Source organism: Nicotiana attenuata, unplaced genomic scaffold, assembly GCF_001879085.1.
Source record: "Nicotiana attenuata strain UT unplaced genomic scaffold, NIATTr2, whole genome shotgun sequence".
NCBI lineage: Eukaryota > Viridiplantae > Streptophyta > Magnoliopsida > Solanales > Solanaceae > Nicotiana > Nicotiana attenuata.
The window spans coordinates 157,070-163,889 of NW_017670649.1; positions in this window are offsets into that span (position 1 = coordinate 157,070).

The window sequence follows — 6,820 nt, forward strand, 5'->3', positions numbered from 1 at the left end:
CTTGAGTCCGAGTTAAGTGAGAACGGGGTCTCGAACTATATGTTTTGGCCCTTAAGCCTTTGAAGTTGGCCATTAGGCTCTTATATATCGGCCCTTAGGCTCTTTAAGTTGGCCCTTAGGCTCTTTAAGTTGGGACGATTCGGCCTCTAGAGATGCTATATAATTTTTCACTCTTTTTGGCTAAAAGACTTAGTGAATATTTTATTATGCCTTAGCATTTGTTTCTCGTACCCATTGGGTTTTTTGAAGGTTCGATGAATTGGAACCTAATTAGTCTGTGTAAATATAATCGAATACCCCTTGAGGTTTTTTCGAAGGCTGATGTTATCGAAGCCTTTAAATTATTCAAGGGCCGAATTTATCGAAGCCTTTTATATTTTGCTTTTGCCGAGGGTAGCCTGATTTAGCCGGTTTATTCAGAGTGTTTGAAGGCCTTTAATTTATGGCATAAGTCGGACGTCTCCGAGCCGCATTATTTCGGATGTAGCCTTTATATGACCGTAGTCTTTAGTATGGCCGTAGCCTTTTATATGGCCGCAAGCTTTAATTTGGCCGTAGCCTTGGGGTGTGTCTTTTGGACTTATTTTCCGATAACCTTAGTAGTAGTATAGTTTGAGTAATGATACATTCTAATTATTTAGTAGTTTCTCGCCTTCCATCATGCTAAGTTTGTAAGATCCTTTGTCGACAACCCCGAGGACTCAGTACGGTCCTTCCCAATTTGGCCTAGCTTCCCTTCATTTGGGTCTCGAGTATTAAGGTAACTTTTCGTAGGACTAAGTCCCCGATTCTAAAGTGTCGGAGATTGGTCCTTCTACTGTAGTATCTTTCGTTCCTTTGCATTTGTGCGGGCATCCGAACAAGTGATGCTTCTCGTTTTTCATCTAGTAGCTCGAGGCTAGTATTCATGGCCTCGTGATTTGACTCCTCCAATGTGTGTCGAAACCTGGTGCTTGGTTCTCCGACTTCGACATGGATGAGGGCCTCGGAGCCATACACCAAAGTGAATGGGGTAGCCCCCGTGCTAGACTTCGATGTTGTTCGATATGCCCAGAGGACCTCGGGTAGACTTCGATGATAGCTTTGTTCGTTGATCGGCCTGTCCATTTTTAGTTGGGTGGTACGTTTTCGATAATTTCCACTTTATTTTATGTGCTTCGAGGAACTCCGTCACCATGCTGCTGATTAATTGCTTTCCATTGTCACACACAATCTCAGCGGGTATCCCAAATCGGCATATGATGTGGTCCCGGATGAAGTCAATAACTTCTTTTTCCCGGACCTTCTCGAAGGCCTGTGCTTCCACCCACTTAGAAAAATAATCAGTCATAAACAAAATAAACTTAGCTTTACCTGGGGCCGTTGGTAGGGGTTGTTCCCCGTGCTGGTGGATCATCGGTGCAAAACATTGGCACTTATCGCATTTTTTGACAAACTCCTTAGTATCTTTTTCCATACTGTCCCAGTAATATCCCGCTCTAATGATTTTGCGAATCAAAGAACTCGGCGCTGGAGTGGTTCTCACAAGTGCCTTCGTGGATTTCTCGTAGAACATAACCGGTGTCCCCCGGCACCAAACATATCGCCAGTGGCCCATCGAATGTTCTTTGGTACAATGTTCCATCTTCATCTAATGCAAACCTAGCAGCTTTGGTTCGTAGGGCCCTCAATTCTTTATGGTCCGATGGGAGTTTTCTACTCTTCAAATAGTCGATATACCTATTCCTCCAGTCCTACGTCCAACTTGATTAATTTATCTCGGCATGACCCTATTCAATCACAAACCTCGATAACTGAGCAACAGTCCCCGGGACGAAGTCGTCTTCTTTGACCGAGGATCCTATATTAGCAAGCGCATCAGCCTCGCTATTTTGTTCCCGAGGCACATGATCCAGCGTCCACTCCTTGAAGAGGTGCATAGATATATGTAGTTTGTACATGTACTGCTGCATTCTATCCTCTCGAACTTCGAAACTTTTGTTTACTTGGTTTACCACCAATAAAGAATAACACTTAGCTTCGATGACTTCTGCTCCTAAGCTTTTAGCTAGCATGAGACCTGCAATCATGGCCTCATACTCGGCCTCATTGTTAGTCAATCTAAAAGTTTTGATAGCTTGTCTAATGGTATCACCCGTGGGTGGCTTCAAGACAATGCCAAGCCCAGACCCCTTCAAATTCGAGGCATTGTCTATGAAAAGGGTCCATTTCTCGATGCAGTACCCGAACATAGCAAGAGTTCTTTCTCTACTTCGGGTACGAGGGTCGGCGTAACATCGGCCACGAAGTCAGCTAATATCTGAGACTTGATGGCCGTTCGGGGTTGATATTCGATATCATACCCGCTAAGTTCGACGGCCCATTTGGCCAATCGGCCCAATAGCTCGAGTTTATGCAAAACATTTCGAAGAGGGTAAGTGGTTAATACACATATAGGATGACATTGAAAGTATGGTTTTAGCTTTCGAGATGCGCTTATTAATGCAAGTGCTAATTTTTCTAAGTGAGGGTACCTCGTTTCAGCATCTCCTAGAGTTCGGCTTACATAATAAACAGGAAATTGCGTACCTTGCTCTTCTCGAACTAGTACCCCGCTTACCGCTATCTCTGACACAACCAAATATAGGTAAAGTTTTTCGTCTACCTTTGGGGTATGAAGCAAAGGCGGGCTCGATAAGAATCGCTTTAGTTCATCCAATGCTCGTTGGCATTCTAAGGTCCACGCAAAGTCCTTTTTCTTTTTGAGCAAGGAAAAGAAATGGTGACTTTGATCTGACGATCTCAAAATGAACCGACCCAAAGCAGCTATTCGCCCTGTTAGCCTTTGCACAACCTTCACGCTATCCACGGTTGTGATATTCTCGATGGCCTTGATCTTATCGGGGTTAATCTCGATACCTCGATTCGACACCATAAAGCTAAGGAACTTACCCGAGCCGACTCCGAAGGCACAATTTTTCGGGTTAAGCTTTATGTTGTATTTCCTCAAGATTTCGAACGTTTCCTGCAAATGAGCTAAATGGTCCTCTACGCGCAGGGACTTAACAAACATATCATCAATATAAACTTCCATTATTTTACCTATTTGTTCTTCGAACATTTTGTTAACTAGGCGTTGGTATGTAGCTTTTGCATTTTTTAGCCCGAAGGGCATTACGTTATAGCAATAAGTTGCAAACTTAGTAATAAACCATGTCTTTTCCTGGTCCTCCAGGTTCATCTGGATTTGATTGTACCCGGAGTAGGCATCGAGAAAAGTTAGGGTCTCGTGGCCAGCCGTTGCATTGATCATACGATCGATGCTTGGCAATGGGAAAGAATCTTTCGGACATGCTTTGTTAAAGTCCTTATAATCTACACACATTCTAAGTTTATTTCCTTTTTAGGAACTACAACTATGTTGGCTAACCATTCGGGGCACTTTACCTCCCGAATGGATCCTATTTTAAAAAGTTTGGTTACCTCGTCTTCTATGAAAGCATGCTTTACCTCGGACCGAGACCTCCTTTTTTGCCTCACCGGTTTGAACCTGGGGTCGGTGCTTAGCCGATGTGTGGTGATTTTCGGTGAAATCCCTGTCATATCTAAATGGGACCAAGCAAAGCAATCCATATTATCAATAAGAAATTGAATGAGTTTTTTCCTGAGTTCGGGGGTCAATCCTGTTCCCAAGTATACCTTTCTCTCGGGCAAATATTCGATAAGTATGACCTGCTCCGGTTCCTCGACAGTTGACTTGGTTGCATCGGACTCTTCGGGAGTGACGAAGGTTCGAGGAGTAAGGAAATCCTCTTCTTCATCTTCGACTACTTGTTGCTCCGACTCCATTGAGTCTGGGGGCTGTTATTGCTATTTGGCCGCCTGCTTTCCTTTGGTGCTCGATTTCTCCGAGGTCAGAGGCTCTAGTATCGGCACCACTTCTTCGATTGCAAACATCTCTTTTGCAACATGTTGCTCTCCGTATACTGTTTTCACTCCTTCTTCTGTTGGGAACTTCATCATCTGGTGAAGAGTTGAAGGCACTGCCCTCATGTTGTGTATCCACGGTCTCCCGAGGAGTGCGTTGTACCTCATGCCACCTTCGATGACATGGAATCTATTATCTTATATGGTCCCGGCTACGTTTACTAGCAAGATGATCTCTCCCTTTGTTGTTTCACTTGCCATGTTGAAGCTATTTAGGACCCAGGATGCAGGTATAATCTGATCTTGTAGGTCGAGTTGTTCCACGACCTTTGATCTGATTATGTTCGCTGAGCTACCTGGATCCACTATAACACGTTTAACTTGAATTTTATTTAAAAGGATAGAGATTACCAGGGCGTCGTTTTGAGGCAGTGATATGCCTTCTGCTTCCTCGTCACAGAATGATAATGCATCCTCGGACACATAGCTCCGAGTCCTTTTTTCTTTGGTGATGATACCTTGGTGCGTTTGAACACGGGTCGTTAAGGGACATCGACTCTGCCAATGATAATGTGGATTACATGTTGTGGTTCTTCTTACTCATTTTTCCTTGCATCTCTCTGCCTGAAGTGGTTTTTGACTCGATCGTTGAGGAATTCTCGAAGGTGACTGTCACGCCCCTTTGTATCCCGAAATCAGGTTTCGACATTTCTGGGACAATTCCTTTCCGTGAGGGTAGGGAATTGGAATTGGAAGAGTCTCCACCTAACGAATTTAAGGTGCGTTAGGGCGCCTAGAGCAATTAACTCAGATAACCAGTCTACATCACCAGAGATCGGGTAAGGGCTCGAAATTACCTTGAGGGGAAGGTGTAGGGTACCCCTCGAGGTCCACAACGGTAGGTCCCGACCGAACTTAAATTAAGCAAATTAGTCTAAAAAAGGAGAGAGGAAAATTTTGACAAATACAATATTTAACTTACATTAAACGGGGGTACAGGGGTGGTCCTAAGTTTTTTTAGCCTATAAGATCATTCCATGCAATGCTTTGCAACTCCCTCAAGTCGGGGTTTTACTCACAACATTAGCACATGGGCTATCATTTCCTTTACTACCCAACTACTAACTTCAAGTTGTTACTTAGGCGCACTAATTGATTCTAAACCGTACCCTATGCGTGCACTACCCGTCCCTTACCTATGGTCCTGGAGGTATTAGGACTTCTATTTGGGATGGTTCTAGACCAACCTATGTTACTTAAAAATGTGAAATCTAGGAGACACACAAAAAGCAAATAGGACTTTCAGATAAAGATCAAGTATAGGCTCATATTAACCTCCACATATAAGCAACAAAGCACGCAATTGAATCAACAAACTTGATTAACTTTGGAATCCTATAGGCAGGATATCTACGTGAGACAATAGTGTATAAAGGCAGCTTTGTTAAGGCGAGCATTAAGACCTATTTATTTGCTACTGATTTTATTCAGCATGAATCTGGGCACCTCAGGCAGAAATGTGTCACAGTTTTAAACCCAGAATCATTAATAAGTTCTACGGATCTATTGCCTAAGTGATTTATAAGAGCGCTTGAATTCAGAATAGACTAACAAGATCCTATAGGCATGATTTCTACGAGTTTGTCAATTACAGATCGATAGGCATGATTTCTAAGTGTAGCACTGATTTTAACTCATAAAGATAGTTTTATGCCTTTTAGATCCCATAGGCATGCTTTCTAATTGCTGAATTGATTTAAACCCCTATAGGCAGGATTTCTAAGTTTCAGAACTGATTTCACCCTATAGGCATGATATCTATTAGTTTTAAATCCTATAAGAATGATTTCTAGGTTTGAAACCGATTTTTATTCATATAGGCATGATATCTTAACCGTATTTGGACAGAAATTAACAGGTTGCTATGAAAGATAATCAACAAAAGCCCTATAAACATGGTCACTAATGCACATTGGGTTGAAAATATGTGTAGATCCTATGAACAAGATTTCTAATGTGAAGAATTAAACGTAAAGTCCTATAAGCAGGGTTTCTAGCATGCAGATATGCAACACAGAATCAAAATGATGATGAAAAATCCTATAGGCAGGATCTCTAAACACAATATAGTATCAACATAGTTCAATCAGCATAACTAAACCTACAGGCAGGATCTCTACCCAGTTTCAACAAAGGTATAAGAAACCCCCCAGCATTTTCTAATAAACCCTAAATCAGTTATTACAGAAATTATTACAGCCCAAAATGAATGAATTACATAATAATAACGATTGCACTATAGGGAGCATTCATAGGCCAAATCTAAACCTGGGAACCAGGCCTTCAAACACAACAGCTCTGAAGCATAGCAATGATCCATTCACAGCACATTAAACCAGGCTTCCAGTGTGTCAAAGTTCCCAAAGAGCCTCAGGGACCCTGGGCAATGCTCACACTAGAACCACACATTCAGCACAGAGTTCATAAAAGATTGGAAAAACCAGCCCCAATGTGTCAAAGTTCAAAGCAGTCTCAAGGACCCTAGGCAGTGCTCACACTGGGGTTGGTGAGAACCTAATTGACTAAGAGTAGGAGTTTGAAAACCAGTGCATAAAGGGTAAGGGGTAAGTTTTAAAATAGTACAATTTTTAGAAGATAGACAGTTCAGAATACAGAGTTGTATGAAGAACTGCTCTAAGAAACAAACAAGGTTCAGGTTCAGCATGCAGTTCAAACATGGTGAAATCTGATTAAGCTAAATGCTTATACTATTATTTGAAACAGTCATGGCTTAGTCACAGAAGAAATAAGGCAGAAACATTTGAATTGAATAGACAGGACATATGAATTGAGCACAAACATACTTGATTACATGCTCATAGTTCAGAACAGGTATAAAACTGACAAACAGATT